This window comes from Delphinapterus leucas, chromosome 13 (assembly GCF_059928025.1).
Source record: "Delphinapterus leucas isolate spDelLeu-1000000601 "Yukka" chromosome 13, BTC_Dleu_Yukka2, whole genome shotgun sequence".
Lineage (NCBI taxonomy): Eukaryota > Metazoa > Chordata > Mammalia > Artiodactyla > Monodontidae > Delphinapterus > Delphinapterus leucas.
Window position 1 is genome coordinate 68,578,608 of NC_143141.1, and position 23,959 is coordinate 68,602,566.

The window sequence follows — 23,959 nt, forward strand, 5'->3', positions numbered from 1 at the left end:
ACGTGCCAGACTACTGAAGCCTTTGCGCCTGGAGCCCGTGCTCCGCAACAAGAGAAGCAACCGCAGTGAGAAGCCTGCACACCTCAACAAAGAGTAGCCCCTGCTTACCACAACTAGAGAAATCCTACGTGCAGCAACGAAGACCCAACGCAGCCAAAAATAAATAAATTAAAATTAAAATTTAAAAATACTGTAAAAAAAAAAGAAGAACCCTGTCAGCAGAGGTCTTTATTCTTGAATGTATTCAAGTGTAAGAAAAGTATCTGGGTTTGATGCTGCCACTACATAAATCATAATTAGGTGGGACATCTGGCCCAGCCACTGGTGCAGAGAAACTTCTGGAGGCTAGACTGTGAGAAACCTCCCAGCCCTGCGTGCCTGCAGCCGGCCCAGAGCTGGCGCCTTAGTCACACATCTTTTAATCTTCATAGCCGCACTACTAGGCCAAAACGGAGCTCTGAGAGCCGGACTTGGTGGAACAGGACTCTGCCCCAGTCAGCTTGAAGCCTCCACCGTGAGTGCGCCTGCCGTACACGATCCAGGAGAAAGCTGCAGGGTGACACTGACCACACGGGATTCATGGAACAATCAAGTGCAGTTCTGGAAGAACCTTGCCCAGTACCGGTTCCAAGGTGAGAAGCGAAGAAATGCTTTTTTTTTTTTTTTTTTTACAACTTACACATACTTTATTTACTTGACTGAAAGCCTTATGGTATATAAAATGCTTTCTATAGTTGATCTCAGCTTTGTCCACACCTAAGTGAGTTGTGTCTGGGTTTTCTGTGCTCAAGACTGCTCAATTGCTGCTGCTGCCACTGTTGGTTTGTTTTCTTTCAGGATCAAGGTGGGTACTTTCATATAAAATCTTGTTTTTAATTCCTTCTCTGGCAAGTCTTTCCTGGATTCTTAGCTTTGCATAATTATACCTACAATGGAACCAGCATCCTAAAGTCACCAAGATAAACCCTCCTACTCGAACGTCACATGATCTTCTAATTCTACCTTCGCCTTCCCGGGCCCCCCGGGCTCCAGCGCAGCTGCCATGGGGACAGTCGGCACCTCCTACAAATTCTTAATTCACTTTCTTCCTCAGTACCCAGAGCCCCTCTAGGCTTTGGAAGGAAGAGGTGCTCGGCTTAGCTCAGCAGCTGCTAGCAGATGCCAACAGAAGCCAGACCTGGGCTGTGAGAAAAGAGCAGATGCCCTAGAATGTTTTCTCACTGAGAAGTAATGAAAAGGTATTTGTGCAGGGAACCATTTTTGATCGGTGCGATCATCTGTTTTTTCAAGCACAAAATCTAGCACTGTGGAACTATTTAACAGTTGTTAAAGATCAACAGTTGCAGAAACACATTAACCACTACACCAAGTTCCTCACTCGTGTGTAGAGAGCCCCATTGACCCACAGGGTGAACTTGGAGCTCTCACTACAATTCAAGTTTTGTTTTGTTTTTTTAATTGAAGCATAGTTGATTTACAATGTTAAGTTTTGCTGTATCAAGGTTTATTTTAAATGTGATTTGCGAGACAATGATAGTCATTAAATCTATTAATCTCCCTTGAAACAAAATAGAGTCCAGTAATAAAAATGGGAGAAAAAACATCTCAATTTAAAAAAAAAAATACTGAGACTTCCCTGGAGGTCCAGTGGTTAGGATTTCGCCTTTCAATGCCGGGAGTGCAGGTTTGATCCCTGGTCAGGAACCTAAGATCCCACATGCCTTGAGGCCAAAAAAAAAAAACCATAAAACAGAAGCAGTATTTTAACAAATGCAATACAGACTTTAAAAATGGTCCACATCAAAAAAATTTTTAAAATAAATAAAACTTTAAAAAAATAAAATAAATTAAAAAGAAAATACTGAGTGGAAACTGAGTTGGTAGGTGAGCTATGTCCACTTTAGGATCAGTGTAGAGTGCCTTGGCTGGAAGGTCTGTTGGGAACCCAGATGTCACTATTTATAAGTCCTTTTTCTTATGCTAGTCAGATTTCTCAGGGAGAGTCTTTAAATCTCCCACCTGGATAGTGTCTGGTTGCCAGAATTTCAAAGCCAAGTGGAGCAAGAAAGCCAGGAGTCTCAGCATTCAGGACCCAGTCTGTATATGGGACCCTCTACAGGGTCCATATACACCACTGCAGGGGTGGTGGAGGGAAAGCAGTGGATGCACGTTCCAAACGACTGACTCAGCTGTGCAGGAGTCCTCCTCATTTTAGCCCCTCCTTCTCCCACCCCATAATCTTCAGTCCCAGAGGCACCTAGTGCTCCCAGTTCCTGAGTCTTTTGGGGATTCTTCAGTGTAGATAAAAGGTGGCCTTAGCATTCTCTGTTGCATTTTTAGGATTGGGCTTTCTTTGGTCAGTGAAATCAGTTACCTAGCTTCCAACACTGTTAACTCCTCTCATCTTCTCTTTCCTTGAGAGTTATGTCTTAATTTTTTTTCTTTACCGTAGTTTTTTAAATTAATTTTTATTGGAGTATAGTTGCTTTACAATGTTGTGTTAGTGTCTGCTGTACAGCAAGGTGAATCAGTTATACATATACATATATCTAATCTTTTTAGGTCACCACAGAGCAGAGTTCCCTGTGCTATACAGTAGGTTCTCATTAGTTATCTATTTTACATATAGTAGTGTATATATGTCAATCCCAATCTCCCAATTCATTCCACCCCTCCCTTCCCCCCTTGGTAACCATAAGTTTGTTTTCTACATCTGTGACTCTATTTCTGCTTTGCAAATAAGTTCATCTGCACCATTTTTCTAGATTCCACATATAACTGATACTATACGATATTTGTCTTTCTCTTTCTGACTTATTTCACTCGGTGTGACAATGTCTAGGTCCATCCATGTCACTGCAAATGGCATTATTTCATTTCTTTTAATGGCTGATAATATTCCATTGTATATATGTACCACATCTTCTTTATGCATTCTTCTGTCGATGGACATTTAGGTTGCTTCCACGTCCTGACTATTGTAAGTAGTGCTGCAATGAACATCTGGGTGCATGCATCCTTTCGAATTATGGTTTTCTCCAGATATATGCAGAGTGGGATTGCTGGATCATATGGTAGCTCTATTTTTAGTTTTTTAAGGAACCTCCATACTGTTCTCCATAGTAGCTGTACCAATTTACATTCCCACCAACAGTGTAGGAAGGTTCCCTTTTCTCCACACCCTCTCCAGCATTTATTGTTTCTAGATTTTTTAATGATGGCCATTCTGACTGGTGTGAGATGATATCTCATTGTAGTTTTGATCTGCATTTCTCTAATAATTAGTGATGTTGAGCATCTTTTCATGTGTTTTTTGGCCATCTGTACATCTTCTTTGGAGAAATGTCTATTTAGATCTTCTGCCCATTTTTTGATTGTGTTGTTTGTTCTTTTGATATTGAGCTGCATGAGCTGTCTTTACCGTAGTTTTAATGGGTTTTGAAGGAGAGAAATTAGATGCAGACATTCAATATGCCATGTTTACACAGAACCTTAAATTGTGTTGTAAATGACACCTTTCTCCAAGTAGCTTCAGGTTTGATACATTTATGTGTTTTAACCAATTCTATCTCATATCTTTCAGGTAGTAAAGGGGAGGCAGGATCTTTTTACTAGCTCAAGACATTCTTCACTAGCATGGAGAAGTCAGGATTGTAACCAGCATTTCATGACCCTTCAATCCCTTTTCATATTCATTAACAACTCTCATGTTTAATAATGATAATAATTTTTTAATGTTTGCAAATTTTTTTGGAGTTTTTGTTTTATATTTATTTATTTATTTATTTTTGGCTGCACTGTGTCCTCGTTGCTGCGCACGGGCTTTCTCTAGTTACAGTGAGCGGAGGCTACTATTTGTTGCCATGCGTGGGCTTCTCATTGCAGTGGCTTCTCTTGTTGCGGAGCACGGGCTCTAGGCTCGCAGGCTCAGTAGTTGTGGCACACAGGCTTAGTTACTCCGTGGCATGTGGGATCTTCCTGGACCAAGGCTCAAACCTGCGTCCCCTGTATTGTCAGGCAGATTCTTAACCACTGCGCTACCAGGGAAGCCCTGAAAATGTTTATAGCAGCATTTTTAGTAATAGCCAAAAACTGGAAACAACACAAATGTCCATCCACAGGTAAATGAATAAACAAATTGTGGTATATTCATACAATTGAATACTGTTCCCCTATAAAAAAGAATGAACTATAGATACACCCAACATACACAAGTATCAAAATAATTACGCTGAGTGAAATAAGTCAGAAGAAAAAAGAGAACATCTTATATGATTCCATTTATATAAATGTAAACTAAACTCTAATGACAGAAAGCAGATGAGTGGTTGTTTGGGGTGGGGAGGCGGAGAGGAAAGCAGGGAGAGGTTACAAAGAGGAACAAGAACACTGAGGATTGATGGATGTGTTCACTATCTTGATTGTGCTGATGGTTCCATGGAAATGTACATATGGAAAAACATCACCCTGTACAGTTAAAGTATGTGCACTTTATTCTAGGTCAATTAGACCTCTATAACACTGTCTTTTTTTCTTTTTTTTTTTTTTTTTTTTTTTTTTTTTTTGCTGTACGCGGGCCTCTCACTGTTGCGGCCTCTCCCGTTGCGGAGCACAGGCTCCAGACGCGCAGGCTCAGCGGCCATGGCTCACGGGCCCAGCCGCTCCGCGGCATGTGGGATCTTCCCGGACCGGGGCACGAACCCGTGTCCCCTGCATCGGCAGGCGGACTCTCAACCACTGCGCCACCAGGGAAGCCGCTACAACTCCTTTTGATGTTGTTGAGGCAGCATCTTTACCTATGGTTACTTCAGCCCAGCAAGCTGAATTATATGTTCTTACATGGGCTTGTACTTTAGCCAAGGACAAAACTGCCAATATTTATACCAATAGTAGATATGCTTTTAGAGTACCTGTGATTTTGGAATGTTGTGGAAGCAGTGTGGCTTCCTAACTTCTAGTGGAAATAAAATTTTAAATGGCCCCTATGTTCAGGAATTATTTAATGTAATACTTTTACTTGCCTCTTTAGCTACTTTTAAGATACTGGGGCATTCTAAACTGGACTCTCTGGAAGCTAGGGGAAAATCATCCTGCCAATATTGCTGCAAGGAATGCTGCCCTTAAAGCAGCCAAATCTCTGTCATGGTTCGAAGAGATATTTCCCCAAATGATAATTTAGAAAAACTGGCTAGAGAGCTCAACAATTAGCCTCAAAAAAGGAAAAACAAGATTGGAAATTCAACAGTTGTTGGTTTGATAAAAAGAGAAAGCTCTGGTTTGGACCAAATAACAACCCAGTCCTACAGGAGACTCTAAAATTCCCATTCCTCACCACGCTGCATGCATTAAACCATTGGTCTACTGACAAAATAGTAGCCTGCATGAATCAATACTGGTGATTATTAACAAGGCCACAATATCAACAAGGCCACAAAAGCACCTACCTCACTTGTCCCACTTGTCCAAAGTACAACCCAGGGAAGCCTGTTGGTACTGCTCCCAGACATTTTAAACTGCCCAATGGACTGCTCGAGCTCTGGCAAATGGATTTGATACAACTTCCTGTGTCTAGTGAATATAAATGTGTTTTAGTCGTGGTCTGTATGTTTTCACACTGGACTGAAGCGTTCCCTTGCAGACAGGCTACTGCCTCTTCTATGGCTGAAGTCCTTTTGGAAAAGATTACCCCTACCTGGGAAACTCCTCCCAAATTTCGCAGTGATTGAGGAACCCATTTTACTGGCCATGTGCTTCAACCAGTCTATGCTGCTTCGCTGGTTTTACAGCACTTTCACTGTGCTCACCAAGCTCAAACCTCGGGTTTAGTCAAACGCACTTACAGCATTATTAAGACCCAGTAGGCAAAATTTGTAGAGGTCCTCCAAATACGCTGGGCAAAAGCATTGCCATTGGTCCTTCTAAATCTCAGACCCACCGCTTTTGAAACTCATGAACTCTCACCTACTGGGATAGTCACAGGATGCCCAATGCAACTGGCCTCTGCTTCTTTTGATCCACAATGGATAAAAGGAAAGGTAGTCCAATACTGCAAAGGGCTAATTGCTTCTATTAAAAATAACCTTGTTTTGGTAGAGCAATCTTTTCTCAGCAAACCCTCAGGAAACAAAGACCTTAAGCATCACATCTTGCAACCTAGAGATTTCATCTATTGGAAAGGAAACTTTCAGAAGAACTTTCTTCAACCACACAGGACAGGCCCCTACCAAGTATCGCTAACCAACCCTTGTGCCCCCAAATCCCAATCAACAGATCTTGGATTCACATGACACAGCTAAAGAAAGTGCCAAAACCTGACTGGACCTACATATCATCTGGTGACCTGAAGTAAAGATTTCCTGGATTTGAAGCAAACAACATCTGATGAGACAGCTTTCCCAAGATATCTGGACTAGGTCTGTTAGAATTTTGTTGCCAAACCTTTGATGATGATGTAATGCTTCAGATGATTTCCAACGTCTATGATCTTGATACCATACGGACTTCAGACAAAAAGTGCCTGAGAGTTCTCCCTCCTACCTGTCCTTGTTACTTGAATATGACCTTAATCAGTTTCCAATCTGTCGACTTTCCCTCTGACATGAGACATTACGCTCCGGAAAGGTCCTTCCTGACATAGAGGAACAAAAAGCCACTGAAACTAGAAAACTTGACTATTGATCAGGGATGCTTTCAGAGAAAGACCTTGATCAATAGAGGGAAATGTAAAAAATTAACGAACAGATGTTTCAATTAAACAGTTGGGAGACCAGAAGGGGGTACTTACACGTGGCTTGCCATGGTTGCAGGCCCCAAATTGCAATTCTCTGATGATCCTAGATAAACCCATCTTTGCTGAAGAAGTATCTGGCAGTCTATTTGTTTCAGGCCAACGATACATTTAAACTTCATATACTTTAAATAAAAATACATGTTTTTAAATCCTTTAGTTGATTAATGTAAAAAGAAGCAGGAAACCCTTGATTATTATAGTGAGCTGACTAGTAGCCCCAAAGACATCAAGTCTTAATCCTTGTTACCTTATTTGGAAAAAGAGTCTTTGCAGTTGTGGTTAAGGATTTAAAAATGAGGTGATAATCCTGGATAATCCCAATGGGTTCAAAGTGCCATCAGCAGTGTCCATATTAGAGACAGGCAGAGGGAGATTACACACACACACACACACACACACACACACACACACAAAGAAAGATATGTGAAGATGGGGGCAGAGGTTGGAGTACTGCATCTACAAGCCAACAAATGCTGGCAGTCACCAGAAGCTGGAAACGACAAGGAATGGATTCTCCCCTAGAGCCTTCAGAGGGAGAGTAGCCCTGCCAAGACCTTGATTTTGGACTTTTGGTCTTCAGAACTGTGAATGAATAAATTTCTGTTGCTTTAAGTCACAGAGTTTGTGGTAATTTGCTACAGCAGCCCTAGGAACTAATACAAGTATTAAAACATAATTAATGATTTTGTAGAAGTAAAGGCAAGATAAATACATTTTATGGAATATATAATGTTAATTATGTATGTCTTTATTTCATTACTTATCCAAACATTACTGGCCCTTCAACTGCCCAATAAATTATTTTAATTATTTTGATGACTAGCACGTATATAAAAAACTTAGTTTAACACACTTTTTGCTATGAAAATATATTTGTCAAAGTAGTATTATAGGTCATATTTCACATAATACTTTGTTAGCTTGATTAAGAACCTAAAAATGGCATGTGTATCTTCATTTCCATCTTGCCTCTCACCCTGTAAATGTTATAAGCAGACTTCTGTGTGATGTCCTTTTACAGTTTGGAACAAGAAAGGAGATTTCTACCTTCCAGTCTCCCTACCTGCCTCCTCAGTTCCAGTTTTCGATCTGAAGACACTTCTCTTATCCACATGATCAATGTAACATGTACTTTCATGCATTAAGAGGATAATCACTTCACAGACAAGAAAAGAATAGCCACTTCACATAAGAAAACAGACACACAGATCTGTGGAACAGAACTGAGAGACGAGAAATAAACCCACGTATATATGGACATTTAATTTATGACAGAGGAGCCAAGAAGATACAGCAGAGAGAAGACAGTCTCTTTGACAAATTGTGTTGGGAAAACTGGACAGCCACATGCAAAAGAATGAAACTAGACCACTATCTTACACCGTACACAAAAATTAACTCAAAATGGCTTAAAGATTTTAAGACCTGAAACCGTAAAATTCCTGGAAGAAAGCAAAGGTGGTAAACGCATTGACATTGGTCTTAGCAATGTTTGGTGGATCTGACTCCAAAAGCAAAAGAAACAAAAGCAAAAATAAATAAATGGGATTACATCAAACTATAAAGCTTCTGCATAGTGAAGGAAACCATCATCAAAATGAAAAGGCAACCTACTGAATGGGAAAAGATATTTACAAATCATACACTTGACAAAGGGTTAGTATCCAAAATATATAAAGAACTCATATGACTCAACAACAAAAAGGAACTTAATTAAAAAATGGGCAGAAGTTCTGAATATACATTTTTCCAAAGAAGACACACACACAGCCAACAGGCACATGAAAAGATGTTCAACGTCACTAATCGTCATACCTGTTAGAATGGCTATTATCAAAAAGACAAGAAACAACAAGTGTTGGAGAGGATGTAGAGAAAAGGAAACCCTTGTGCACTACTGGCTGGAATGTAAATTGGTGCAGCCACTGTGGAAAATGGTATGTAGATTCCTGAAAAATTTAAGAATAGAACTACCATGTGATTCAGCTATTTCACTTCTGGGTATTTATCTGAAGAACACTAAAACATTAAGTTGAAAAGACATATGCACCCCTATGCTCACTGCAGCATTTTTTACAATATCCTAGATATGGAAACAACTTAAGTGTCCATCAATGGGTGAATGGATAAAGACGTGGTATGTATATATAACAGAATACCACTCAGACATTAAAAAAAAAAAAAAGGAAATCTTGCCACTTGAGACAGCATGGATGGAACTTGAGGATATTATGCTAAGTCAAGTCTGACAGAGAAAGACAAATACCATATGATTTCACTCATATGTGGAATTTAAACAAACAAACAAAGAAAAACAAAGTCGTAGATACAGAGAACAGATTGGTGTTTACCAGAGGGTAAAGAGGTTAGGGACTGAGGGAAAGGGGTGAAGAGGTCAATTGTATGGTGACAGATGGTAACTAGACTTTGGAGGGTGGTCACTTTACAGAGTATACAGACATAAAATTAAATGTTGTACACCTGAAACTATATAATGTTATATACCAATTTTACCTCAACTGGAAAAAAAAAGAGGATAGCCACTTTAAAGTGATATCAGAGCCATAGACATCCTATCAAAATCAGTACACACATGGCATGGGGAGGACTTTTCCCTCTCAGGCATATAGGAGAAAAATTTCTGAAGTTTGGGAAGGGCATCAACTTCGGAGGAAAAGTAATAGAAATAGAAGAGAGTGGATTGAGAGAGAATTACCACTTTTGGGAGCAGTTAATAGTGGTTCTCAAATCAGGCTGTCCATCAGAACCACCTTGGGAGTTTTGTAATCGCCTGCTTGGAATCAACCCTCACTAATTAAATCAGAAGCTCTGGCAGATGGGGAGACTCCTATTCTCAGGATTTTTTAAAGGTCTCCAGGTGAGTCTAATAAGCCAGGGACGAGAACCATGAACTGGTAGGTACCATGGATACTGTGCTAGGCGTTCCCCTTAAGTTATGCCCTTGATACTTATAATAACACAGATAGTTATTATTGTTTACAATTACAGATGAAGAAAATGACTCTCAGAGAAGTCATGTGGCTTGTCTGTGGCCACACAACTAGTGATCTGAAGAACCAGGATGACTCCAACCTTCTTTCCTCTGTAGACCAACAAAATATCATTGACTTGGATTCAGAGTGTAAACTTGTCAATCAGCCAGAAAGTATCACAAATTCCCTTGTCTAGAGCTAAGAGATGTTCAGCCACTTTAGAAGAAAAGTGGGACATATGAAAGTCACTTTTTATGTTGAGAATAACATTCCCCAAAATTTAGGAAAAGACTGGCTATTCTGCCAGCCATTAAACCTATTCAATCAACTAATGAAAACCTACCTCACTGAATATACTTTTGTAAGCCATCCAATCAGTGTTAGACTCTTGCTTCTGAAAGTCAGCCTGTCAGGGATGGACTCAATCAAATAAACTTACCTCTGAGTGCCAACCAAGCAACAAGAGTGTCAACTAGGTAGTCATACTTCAGATGATGTCAATTCCTTATTGCTATGAAAGTCTGCCAGACTCTGATCTCCACACTGCCCCAAACCCATGCAAGACCAGCAATCTGCTCAGCTGTGAGAGACTGGGCCTGACCAGCATAACTTTCCCACTGATGATATATTTAAGATCCTTTAAAATCAAAATGGAGTAAATGTGATTCAGGCATTCAAAGTAGAGCCTGGTGGCCATTGTGAATGTGGTTTCAGACACATTCCTGCATCAACTGAGAATCTAAATTTTCTGAACTGTATCAAACTCAAGGACACCACTGGCCATTTTCAAAACAATATCAGCTAGCAGCTACCAGATGCAACCATAAGGCCTCAAGGTCTCCCCTTGTAAACATGCAACCATTTTGGACCCCAATCAATCCTTGCTTAACAAGCACCCTTCATGCCAGCTCTAATCCTCATTCTTAACAATTTACGCAACTTTTCAATTTTTGCCTATATAAGCCTCTCCCATTTTGTGGTCCAGTGGAACACTGTTCAAGTGTGTCCTGAATTTGTGTTTCCCAAGCTATAATCCTCAGTTTGGATTTTTCTATTTTTCTGTTTTTTCTATTCCTGTTACAGATTGTTTATTGATTATTTGCATTGACACCTCGCTATATGTTATGGGCAGAATTGTGTAGGCTCCCCAAATTCCTATGTTGAATTCCTATGCTAATTCCTTAGCCCCCCAATTAGGACCCCTCAAAATGTGATTGTAAAAAAAAAAGTGATTGTATTTGGAGATAGGGTCTTTAAAGAGGTAATTAAAGTAAAATAAGGTCATTAGGGTGGGCACTAATCCAAAGTGACTGGTGTCCTTCTTGTAAAGGAGAATGTGAGATACAGTTACCAAGCATATACGTTAACCAACTGTGCTGGCCTTGTTCTTGGTGTGTCACAGGTTTGCCTGTGACAAAGTCTAAACTTCTTCCTGGAAGAATTTCTACCTCTTATACAAAGCTATACCATAATCCTAACTCTTGAATTTTCTTTGGTAAATGGAAAAATTAAACAAAAAAATTTTAAAAATCTTTTAAAACTTAAAAAACAATGGCCATCATGGGAAGCTTTTGACATGTCATAAAGAATAAATACGTTTAAGAGGCATTCTAAAAAAAAATTAGGAGACAAAACACCAAATAGACAATATCAGTTTCTTTAAAATTGGAAAAGTGAGGCCTCAAAAAAAAAAAAAAATTCAAACTCCAAGACAGTACCCAATGGGACTTCCCTGGTGGTCCACTGGTTAAGAATCAGCCTTCCAATGTAGGGGACGCGGGTTTGATCCCTGATCAGGGAACTAAGATCCCACATGCCACGGGGTAACTAAGTCCGTGCGCGGCAGCTATAGAGCCCTAGAGCCCAGGCGTTGCTACTACTGAGCCCACGCGACACGGTTAGAGAGAAACCTGTGTGCTGCAACGAAAGATCCCACATGCCACAACTAAGACCCAACTCAGACTCTGGTTAGAAGAGCCAGATGTGAGGCCTCCGCATGTAGCCCCGTGAGCAAGAAACCCGACTAAGCACAAATGAAAAAAAAAAGCCATCTCAGAGCTGTGACTATTTTCACGCTACTGTTTTTCTCTGTGGAACACTGCCTGCAAAACAAAAAATAAGTAGGTGATTCTAATGTGCAGCACAGAAGGACAGCCAATGCAAGCCAGATTCTCCAACTCTGAAGGAACTCCAGCTGTCTGGCTGATAGGGTCTTGATGCTCCAGCTGGATGCCAGGCCTGAGCCACTGAGGTGGGAAAGCCAAGTTGAGGACCATGGACCACCAGAGACGTCCTGGCCCCACGTAATATCAATTGGCAAGAGCTCTCGCAGAGATCTCCGTCTCAACTCTAAGACCCAGCTCCACTCAACGACCAGCAAGCTACAGTGCTGGACACCCCATGCCAAACAACTAGCAAGACAGGAACACAACCCCACGCATCAGCAGAGAGGCTGCCTAAAATCATACTAAGTTCACAGACATCCCAAAACACACCACAGGACGCAGTCCTGCCCAGCAGAAAGACAAGATCCAGCTTCATCCACCAGAACACAGGCACCAGTCCCCTCCAACAGGAAGCCTACACAAGCCACTGAACCAATCTTATTCACTGGGGGCAGACACCAAAAACAACGGTAACTATGAACCTGAAGCCTGCGAAAAGGAAACCCCAAACACAGTAAGTTAAGCAAAATGAGAAGACAGAGAAATATGCAGCAGATGAAGGAGCAAGGTAAAAACCCACCAGACCAAACTAATGAAGGGGAAAGAGGCAGTCTACCTGAAAAAGAATTCAGAGTAATGATAGTAAAGATGATACAAAATCTTGGAAATAGAATGGAGAAAACACAAGAAACGTTTAACAAGGACCTAGGAGAACTAAAGAGCAAACAAACAATGATGAACAACACAAAAAATGAAATTAAAAATTCGCTAGAAGGGGGCTTCCCTGGTGGCGCAGTGGTTGAGTCCGCCTGCCAATGCAGAGGACACAGTTCGTGCCCCAGTCCGGGAAGATCCCACATGCCGCGGAGCGGCTGGGCCCGTGAGCCATGGCCGCTGAGCCTGCGCGTCCAGGGCCTGTGCTCCGCAATGGGAGAGGCCACAACAGTGAGAGGCCTGCGTACCACAAAAAAACAAAAAAAAAATTCGCTAGAAGAAATCAAGAGCAGAATAACTGAGGCAGAAGAATGGATAAGTGACCTGGAAGATAAAATAGTGGAAATAACGACCACAGAGCAGAATAAAGAAAAAAGAATGAAAAGAATGGAGGACGATCTCAGAGACCTCTGAGAAAACATTAAACACACCAACATTCAAATTATAGGGGTCCCAGAAAAAGAAGAGAAAAAGAAAGGGACTGAGAAAATATTTGAAGAGATTATAGTTGAAAACTTCCCTAATATGGGAAAGGAAATAGTCAACCAAGTCCAGGAAGCGCAGAGAGTCCCATACAGGATAAATCCAAGGAGAAACACACAAAGACACATATTAATCAAACTATCAAAAATTAAATACAAACAAAAAATATTAAAAGCACCAAAGGAAAAACAACAAATTACAAGGGAATCCCCATAAGGTTAACAGCTGATCTTCCAGCAGAAATTCTGCAAGGCAGAAAGGTGTGGCAGGACATATTTAAAGTGATGAAAGGGAAAAACCTACAACCAAGATTACTCTACCCAGCAACGATCTCACTGAGATTCAACAGACAAATTAAAACCTTTACAGACAAGCAAAAGCTAGGAGAAATCAGCACCACCAAACCAGCTTTACAACAAATGCTAAAGGAACTTCTCTAGGCAGGAAACACAAGAGAAGGAAAGACCTACAATAACAAATCCAAAACAATTGAGAAAATGGTAATAGGAAAATACATATCGATAATTACGTTAAATGTAAATGGATTAAATGCTCCCACCAAAAGACACAGACTGGCTGAATGGATACAAAAACAAGACCCATATATATGCTGTCTATAAGAGACCCACTTCAGACCTAGAGACACATACAGACTGAAAGTGAGGGGATGGAAAAAGATATCCTATGCAAATGGAAATCAAAAGAAAGCTGGAGGAGCAATTCTCATACAAGACAAAACAGACTTTAAAATAAAGACTATTACAAGAGACAAAGAAGGACACTATATAATGATCAAGGGATCAATCGAAGAAGATGTAACAATTTTAAATATTTATGCACCCAACAAAGGAGCACCTCAATACATAAGTCAAATGCTAACAGCCATAAAAGGGGAAACTGACAGTAATACAATAATAGTAGGGGACTTTAACACCCCACTTCCACCAATGGACAGATCAACCAACTGAAAATAAATAAGGAAACACAAGCTTTATTTATTTTTTAAAATAAATTTTATTTATTTATTTTTGGCTGTGTTGGGTCTTCATTGCTGCCTGTACTTTCTCTAGTTGCAGTGAGCAGGGCCCACTCTTCGTTGTGGTGTGCTGGCTTCTCCTTGTGGCGGCTTCTCTTGTTGTGCAGCATGGGCTCTAGGTGCTTGGGCTTCATTAGTTGTGGTTCGTGGGCTCCAGAGCACAGGCTCACTAGTTGTGGTGCATGGGCTTAGCTGCTCCATGGAATGTGAGATATTCCCAGATCAGGGCTCGAACCCATGTCCCCTGCATTGGCAGGTGGACTCTCAACCACTGCACCACCAGGGAAGCCCAGAAAACACAAGCTTTGAATGCCACATTAAACAAGACAGACTTAATTGATATTTATAGGACATTCCATCCAAAAACAACAGAATACACTTTCTTCTCAAGCACTCATAGAACATTCTCCAGTATAAATCATATCTTGTGTCACAAATTAAGCCTTGGTAAATTTAAGAAAATTGAAGTCACATCAAGTATCTTTTCCAACCACAATGCTATGAGGCTAGATATCAATTACAGGAAAAAATCTGTAAAAAATACAAACACATGGAGGCTAAACAATACACTACTAAATAACCAAGAGATCACTGAAGAAATCAAAGAGGAAATCACAAAACACCTAGAAACAAATGACAGTGAAAACAACGATGGCCCAAAACCTATGAGATGCAGCAAAAACAGTTCTAACAGGGAAGTTTACAGCAATACAATCCTACCTCAAGAAACAAGAAACATCTCAAATAAACAACCTAACCTTACACCTAAAGAAGTTACAGAAAGAAGAACAAAAAAACCCCTCAAAGTTAGCAGAAGGAAAGAAATCATAAAGATCAGATCAGAAATAAATGAAAAAGAAATGAAGAAAACAAAAGCAAAGATCAATAAAACTAAAAGCTGGTTGGTTCTTTGAGAAGATAAACAAAACTGATAAACCATTAACCAGACTCATCAAGAAAAAAAGGGAGAAGACTCAAATGAATAGAATTAGAAATGTAAAAGGAGAACTAACAACTGACACTGCAGAAATACAAAGGATCGTGAGAGATTACTACAAGCCACTATATGCCAATAAAATGGCCAACCTGGAAGAAATGGATGAATTCGTAGAAAAGCACAACCTTCCAAGACTAGACCAGGAAGAAAGAGAAAATATAAGCAGACCAATCACAAGCACTGAATTTAAACTGTGATTAAAAATCTTCTAATAAACAAAAGCCCAGGACCAGATGGCTTCACAGGCGAATTCAATCAAACATTTAGAGAAGAGCTAACACCTATCCTTCTCAAACTCTTCCAAAATATAGCAGAGGAAGGAACACTCCCAAACTCATTCTATGAGGCCACCATCACCTTGATACCAAAACCAGACAAAGATGTCACAAAAAAAGAAAATTACACGCCAATATCACTAATGAGCATAGATGGAAAAATCCTCAACCAAATACTAGCAAGCAGAATCCAGCAGCACATTAAAAGGATCATACACCATGATCAAGTGGGGTTTATTCCAGGAACAGAAGGATTCTTCAGTATACGCACATCAATCAATGTGATAAACCATATAAACAAACTGAAGGATAAAAACCATATGATCATCTCAATAGATGCAGAGAAAGCTTTCAACAAAATTCAATCCCATTTATGATAAAAACTCTCCAGAAAACAGGCATAGAGGGAACTAACCTCAACACAATAAAGGCCATGTATGACAAACCCACAGCCAACATCGTTCTCAGTGGTGAGAAACTGAAACCATTTCCATTAAGATCAGGAACAAGACAAGGGTGCCCACTCTCACCACTATTATTCAACATAGTTTTGGAAGTTTTAGCCACAGCAATCAGAGATGAAAAAGAAATTAAAGGAATCCAAATCGGAAGAGAAGAAGTAAAACTGTCACTGTTTGCAGATCATGATACCATACATAGAGAATCCTAAAGATGCTACCAGAAAACTACTAGAGCTAATCAATGAATTTGGTAAAGTAGCAGGATACAAAATTAATGCACAGAAATCTCTTGCATTCCCATACACTAATGATGAAAAATCTGAAAGAGAAATTAAGGAAGCACTACCATTTACCATTGCAACAAAAAGAATAAAATATCTAGGAATAAACCTACCTAAGGAGACAAAAGACCTGTATGCAGAGAACTATAAAACACTGATGAAAGAAATTAAAGATGATACAAGCAGATGGAGAGAGGTACCATGTTCTTGGATTGGAAGAATCTACATTGTGAAAATAACTCTACTACCCAAAGCAATCTACAGATTCAGTGCAATCCCTATCAAACTACCACTGGCATTTTTCACAGAACTGGAACAAAAAATTTCACAATTTTTGCATGGAAACATAAAAGACCCGAATAGGCAAAGCAATCTTCTGAAAGAAAAATGGAGCTGGAGGAATCAGGCTCCCTGACTTCAGACTATACTAGAAAGCTACAGTAATCAAGACAGTATGGTACTGGCACAAAAACAGAAATGTAGGTCAATGGAACAGGATAGAAAGCCCAGAGATAAACCCACGCACATATGGTCACCTTATTTTTGATAAAGAAGGGAAGAATATACAATGGAGAAAAGACAGCCTCTTCAATAAGTGGTGCTGGGAAAACTGGACAGCTACATGTAAAAGAATGAAATTAGAACTCTCCCTAACACCATACACACAAAAAATCTCAACATGGATGAAAGACCTAAATGTAAGGCCAGACACTATAAAACTCTTAGAGGAAAACATAGGCGGAACACTCTATGACATAAATCACAGCAAGATCCTTTTTGACCCACCTCCTAGAGAAATGGAAATAAAAACAAAAGTAAACAAATGGGACCTAATGAAACTTAAAAGCTTTTGCACAGCAAAGGTAACCATAAACAAGATGAAAAGACAACACTCAGAATGGGAGAAAATATTTGCAAACGAATCAACTGACAAAGGATTAATCTCCAAAATTTACAAGCAGCTCATGCAGGTCAATATGAAACAACGAACAACCCAATCGAAAAATGGACAGAAGACCTAAGTAGACATTTCTCCAAGGAAGATACACAGATTGCCAACAAACACATGAAAGAACGCTCAACATCACTAATCATTAGAGAAATGCAAATCAAAACTACAATGATATCACCTCACTCCAGTCAGAATGGCCATCATCAAAAAAATCTACAAACAATAAATGCTGGAGAGGGTGTGGAGAAAAGGGAACCCTCTTGCACTGTTGGTGGGAATGTAAATTGATACAGCCACTATGGAGAACAGTATGGAGGTTCCTCAAAACACTAAAAATAGAACTACCATATGACCCAGCCATCCCACTGCTGGGCATATACCCTGAGAAAACCATAATTCAAAGAGTCATGTACCACAATGTTAACTGCAGCTCTATTTACAATATCAGGACATGGAAGCAACCTAAGTGCCCATCGACAGATGAACTAACAAAGAAGATGTGGCACATATATACAATGGAATATTACTCAGCCATAAAAAGAAACGAAATTGAGTTATTTGTAGTGAGGGGGATGGACCTAGAGTCTGTCATACAGAGTAAAGTAAGTCAGAAAGAGAAAAACAAATACCGTATGTTAACACATATATATGGAATGTTAAAAAAAAAAAAAAGGTTCTGAAGAACCCAGAGGCAGGACAGGAATAAAGACACAGACATAGAGAATGCACTTGAGGACATAGGGAGGGGGAAGGGGAAGCTGAGACGAAGTTTGAGAGTGGCACGGACATATATATACTACGAAATGTAAAACAGATAGCTAGTGGGAAGCACCTGCATAGCACAGGAGATCAGCTGGGTGCTTTGTGACCACCTAGAGGGGTGGGACAGGGAGGGAGATGCAAGAGGGAGGGGATATGGGGATATATGTATACGTACAGCTGATTCACTTTGTTATACAACAGAAACTAACATAACAATGTAAAGCAATTATACTCCAATAAAGTTGTTAAAAAAAAAGACCTGACACAGCCAAAAGTAAATAATAAATATAATATTTTTAAAAAGAGACAGTCTCAAAGACTTTGTAACCTTCAGAATCCTATCCTCTTTGAGTTACTCTTGTTTTACTCAGCTTTACCTGACTTTTCAAATGAACTCTTTACCCACAGAATTTTCACAAAACTCACGCACATACTGTAGTAGATCAAATCAACTCTGTGAACGATAGGGAACTGAATGTACAGATTCTGGCAGAATAAATGTACAGACGCAGATAAACCACAAAGGTAATGCAGCTTAGGCTTTATGGCCCCTCTCAAGACTCTGGGAACGGACCTAACAATGTAGTGACCTGATCCTAAGATTGCATAAAATTTGCAATACATAATAGGAAAGTAGGTTAATGATGGTTTAGGGCTGGTGAGGGGACAAGGGGAGCAGACAGTGATAACTAAAAGATATGGGGTTTCTTCTTGAGATGATGGTGGTGATGGTTGCATATATCTATGAATATACTAAAACCCACTGAATTTTACACTTCAAATGGTTAAATTGTAATGGTATGTGAAATATATCTTAATACAACTTTTTAAAAAAATGATACTTTTGGGAATTTCCTGGTGGTCCAGTGGTTAGGACTCTGAACTTCCACTGTGGGGGGCATGGGTTCAATCTATGGTTGGGTAACTAAGATCCTGCAAGCTATGCGGTGTGGCCAAAAAATAGATACTTTCATGTCAATCACTTAGATCTATTGTACCTTTCACTGAGATATACTTCCCCTCTACTCAGGTGGCTTTGGAGTGGCTGTGGTAATCTGGGGGATCCAGGAAGTTGGGGATGTGTTTAATTTTGGATGGGTGAGATAGATTTATATAGTATGCTGTCATTTCTGTGGATATTGCTAACCACTTCAGTGTAGGAACTGGCTTCCAGGAATATTCCTACAGCCTCTGTACTGACCTACCATGAAACAAAATTGAAGGCTGGAGGTCTTAGAATAAAATGAATGAATGAGTCCTGTGGTGCTCAACACGAGAGGTAGGTGGGTAATAGAAGAGAAACAAGATTTGAAATGCCCACAACCAGAAGCTGTCGATGTAAAATTCTTCCAGTAATCAGAGTAATCTAAAATTGTGAGAAGATTCAATCCACATCAATGCTTGGCCAAAATGGAAATCCACTCCTATCAGGAATATACTTGATTTTTACACTGCGTATGGATATCATTATAAATCCATCATGTTCTTTTCTTTTGTGATGGGAATCACAGAGTACAAAATGTATGTGTTGGTGGGCCACAAACCTGTTGGAATACTACAAACAGTGTATACGTCCATGGAAGAAGTTGTATGTTTTATGCATCCTTAATATCAATAATAAAAACAAAGTTTGTTCAACCATGCAGGAAGAAATAATGAATTCTCTTTCTATTCAATCTTAGAAAATATTACAAAAACCGTGGTCCTATGAAGAGGTAATCAAAAGATTACAGGCAAGAAAAAACAAAACAAAACAGAAAGATTTTTTTAAAAAACTGCAGCCAAAATATATAAGGAAAAAGTAGTATAAAGATGTACCTGTCAATTAATTAATTAATTTTTTTCTGCATTTTATGTTTGTGGCATTTTAATTGATTAGGGTCTCTTTTCTCATTTTAAATAAATATCCTTTTGTGTAATACAAAAAGAAAATCTAAAAACAAAAACCAATCAAACAAAAAGACAAGTACATTGTAAAACTGCTAGGACAGAAAGACAGATTTGAAGTTAAATTAAAACTACTGTCAAGAGTCAAGTAAAGGACTATAATTAACTTCATCATCAACTTCAGGAAAACAGATAAAGGGACAAGATATTTGAGATAGGTTACAGTCCTGGACTATAGCTCTGTATTAATTAGTTCAATTAACTGTTAGACTCTTAGATGGAAAAAAAAAAGTTTCAGAATAGCAGGGTAAAAAAAAGATTTTGGGCTTTCCTGGCGGCACAGTGGTTAAGAATCTGCCTTCCAATGCAGGGGAAATGGGTTCAAGCCCTGGTCCAGGAAGATCCCACATGCCGCAGAAGAGCTAAGCCCGTGCGCCACAACTACTGAGCCTGCGCTCTAGAGCCCGCAAGCCACAACTACTGAGACCAAGTGCCACAGCTACTGAAGCCCGCGTGCGTAGAGCCCGTGCTCCGCAACAAGATAAGCCACCGCAATGAGAAGCCCGTGCACTGCAACAAAGAGTAACCCCCGCTCACCGCAACTAGAGAAAGTCTGTGCGCAGCAATGAAGGCCCGATGCAGCCAAAAATAAATAAATAAATAATAAATAAAAAGAAAAAAATTTTATAAAAAAAAGATTTCAATAAAGCCTCTAAGTAAAATTTGAAAATAAAAACACTACATAAAGTTCAGAAGCCTTTCTGTTAAGGTTGGATTAAACTTAAAACCTAAAGTTTCAAAATTATGAAATACAGATTTAAAAGACTTTAAGAAAGTTTCAGCCAATATTCTAGAGTAGACTCAAGGTGAGATAAAGGGAGCCTAATAACCTCTTTTATAAATGGGCTCAAGCATGAATTATTGAATTCAATCAGAAATAATACATGAAATTGCCAGGTTAAAAATATCCACTGTGTAGTTAGATATTTCCGGATAGTCTTAGAAAGTAAGCAAGTGAGAAACCCATACAACTTATGTCTCTCTCTATAAAACAACAAAATGAGCCTTTCTTCTTTAAGACTTGGGGGCCTACATATAAGGATAATGGTACAGATTACAAGCAGAAGGCCCATTGAAAGAAACATTGATCCACATTGCCTAAAAAATAAAAGGACAAGTTCCAAAATCGGCCCAATGGTGCCATTCCAAGAGATATTAGCACCCAAAAATATTCTGTCCTTCCTCTAAACTCCCAAGGAGAATTATCTATAATAATGGGACGATAATTCTTGTTGATATAGTGCCATTTTATCTACCTCATTCCTACTACTGTAGAACATAAAATCTTGCTGTGAACAATTTTAAAGTTGGCTGAAAAGCAAAAAGGAAAGCAAGTTCACTTTTCTTAAGAAAAAAAGAGAGGAACTTCTTGTGCCAGTGTGTGGGGGAAAAAAGATAAAACACAAATTTGAGGGTATACAGTAAACTGTAAAGAGGTTGAAGGGAAATGAACTTTATTTACATTGGTTTAATAGAAGCATTCAAGTAGTAAGAATCTCTAATGAGCCTATATCCTAACCTATGATTAGTGTTTTGGAATCATTAGTAGAAGAATACTTCTTTATTCTATGGGACACAACACCTACAATTTTAGGATTTACTTCCAGACAGAAGGTACTGCAGCTCTTATGCAGGATCAGATTATGGCTGAACTAGACATTAGAATACCTAGACTATGTATAATTCAGGAAATTATTAAAAATAATACCTCTGATCAGAGAATCTCTATAGGTAATATAGGATAAACACAGGAAGATTATGAGCACAGAAGAGTCCAGATTAACTATTCCTAGAAAATTATAAATCTTTCTTTTCGTACAAATATTGAAAATGTTAGTCTGTACTTTTGGAGTATTACCTCAATAACATGGTACATATTGAAGAACCATTGCCAGATAAAGTATATCCTTTAATTCAGTAGCCAATGCTTAGCCTTGCCTCACAGCAATTACAAGAGCCAACTGGTCAAAAAAACCTTATAGAGCTAGAGCTAGAGCTAACAAGGATAGCCACTTGTAGAAAAGGGGCACCAACAAGCTAAAGGAGCTCTAGCTGGTCCCTCTAAATAATGATAATGGCTCCAGAGAAATGGGAGGTACTCTGGGGTTAGGTATGCCAGTTTTGCAGACAACAAGGTGAAAAGAGGAAGAGATAAATCAAAGAACAAAACCTGTAGAAAGCCTAGGGAAAAACAAGAGCAAGGAACAGAAGGGGAGGGGGTGGCGAGGATGAGGGAGATCTGTGTCTACCCTTGTGACCCAGCCCTTGGAAAAGAGAGAGGCCAGGGAGGTGGAGATCAATCACTCTCCTAGGAACCCCCCTAGGCAGAGATACTTAACCAGAGGCTGTGTGCTGCCCAGTGACCCAGGGCAACCTGAAGCTGACATAGCTGGACTGGGCATTCCCTCCTTGGAGAAGCTCCAAGTGAATAAAACTAAAACACTATCAAAACGGTGGCCTGTTGCAATCTCTTCCTGCACTGGAAAACATAGCTGGTGCAACCTGAGGAGGGACACATGAATAAAGCAAAGAAAACCTGTCTTTTGGTGGAGCCCATGGGATCACTACAGGATCACATCCAGGGGCTGAGGGAAGAAGGCCAGAGGATGCCTCTACTGCCCAGGAAATGCATAAGTTCAGAGGGCTGTCAGCTCCTTTAGTTTGAAGAATCAGGAGACTAGAAGCTGAGAAAAAGGAGGATGGCTGCTGGAAACTGGACAGATTTTGAAGAGAAAAAGAGGAAAGAGCTTCCTTTCAACCTGGTGTGCCCCGTCCAACTCAAGCATGTGGCCCCTACATTCTTACCACCTTGCTGGGCTCTGGAGGGGATGGGAAGCAGAGAGCTTTTAGGCCTGTCCCAATTTAGCTTCAGACAGGTTTACACCAATACCAGAACCAATCCTAGTTAGAAAATATATATGATTCTTTCGTCTTTGTAGAGGGGAGTTCTGAAAAAGAGTAAAAAAGTAATTAAAATCACAAAGGAGAAGATCAATAGATGATTTCATGATAATTTAAAACTTCTATGAGGGACTTCCCTAGTGGTCCAGTGGTTAAGAGTCCACCTTCCAATGCAGGGGACGTAGGTTCAATCACTGGTCAGGGAACTAAGATCCCACATGCCACAGGGCAACTAAGCCCATGTACCAGAACTACTGAGCCCACGTGCCACAACTAGAGAGAAGCCCACGCACCACAACAAAGATCCCCCGCATGCCACAACTAAGACCCAATGCAGCCAAATTAAAACAAACAAAAAACTTCTATGAGAAAAATTAAAAGTTAAAAGGCCACCTGGAAAACATACAAATATGATAAAAATTAATATTCCACCACACAAGTAGCTCATTTACATGAAAACATCCTAAAACAATACAAAAAATGGGGAAAAGGTATAAACTGATTATTGACAAAGTAGAAATTCAAATGGCTAATAAATATTGATATAAACACTGTTAAAAAAAAAGCAGATCAAAGCATGTTTAATGATGATACATAAAAATTCCAGATTAAAAAGTTATAATCCCCAATGCTGGCCAGGGAATAGAAATATTAACTGAACCTGGAAGTGTGAAATCAATACAATCTCTCTGGAAAGCAATTAGTCATTAAATATCAAACCCTTTGACCTAATAATTCTAGGCTTTATCGTAAGGAAATAAAAGATATAGACCATGGTTATTAGAGCATTATTTATAGTTAGCAAAATAGAAATAGCTTAAATGTCCAACAGTAAGGGATTGGTTAACTACATTCATATCATGCAGCCATTAATTTTTTTTTAAATAAATGTATTTATTTATTTATTTTATTTTTGGCTGCATTGGGTCTTTGTTGCTGCACGCAGGCTTTCTCTAGTTGCAGTGAGCGAGCGGGGGCTACTCTTCCTCGTGGTGTGCGGGCTTCTCATTGAGGTGGCTCCTCTTGTTGCAGAGCACAGGCTCTAGGCGTGTGGGCTTCAATAGTTGTGGCACGCTGGCTCAGTAGTTGTGGCTCATGGGCTCTAGAGCACAGGTTCAGTAGTTGTGACACATGCTGCTCCACGGCATGTGGGATCTTCCTGGACCAGGGCTTAAACCCATGTCCTATTCATTGACAGGTGG

The 23,959-nt window shown here is 39.6% G+C and overlaps 1 pseudogene; it reads right to left on the reverse strand.

Annotated features, from left to right (window-relative positions):
- Window positions 1–243: 243 nt before the first annotated feature.
- Window positions 244–7,904, reverse strand: LOC149747781 (cytochrome c oxidase assembly protein COX20, mitochondrial pseudogene; annotated as a pseudogene).
- Between the last annotated feature and the right edge of the window lie 16,055 nt (window positions 7,905–23,959).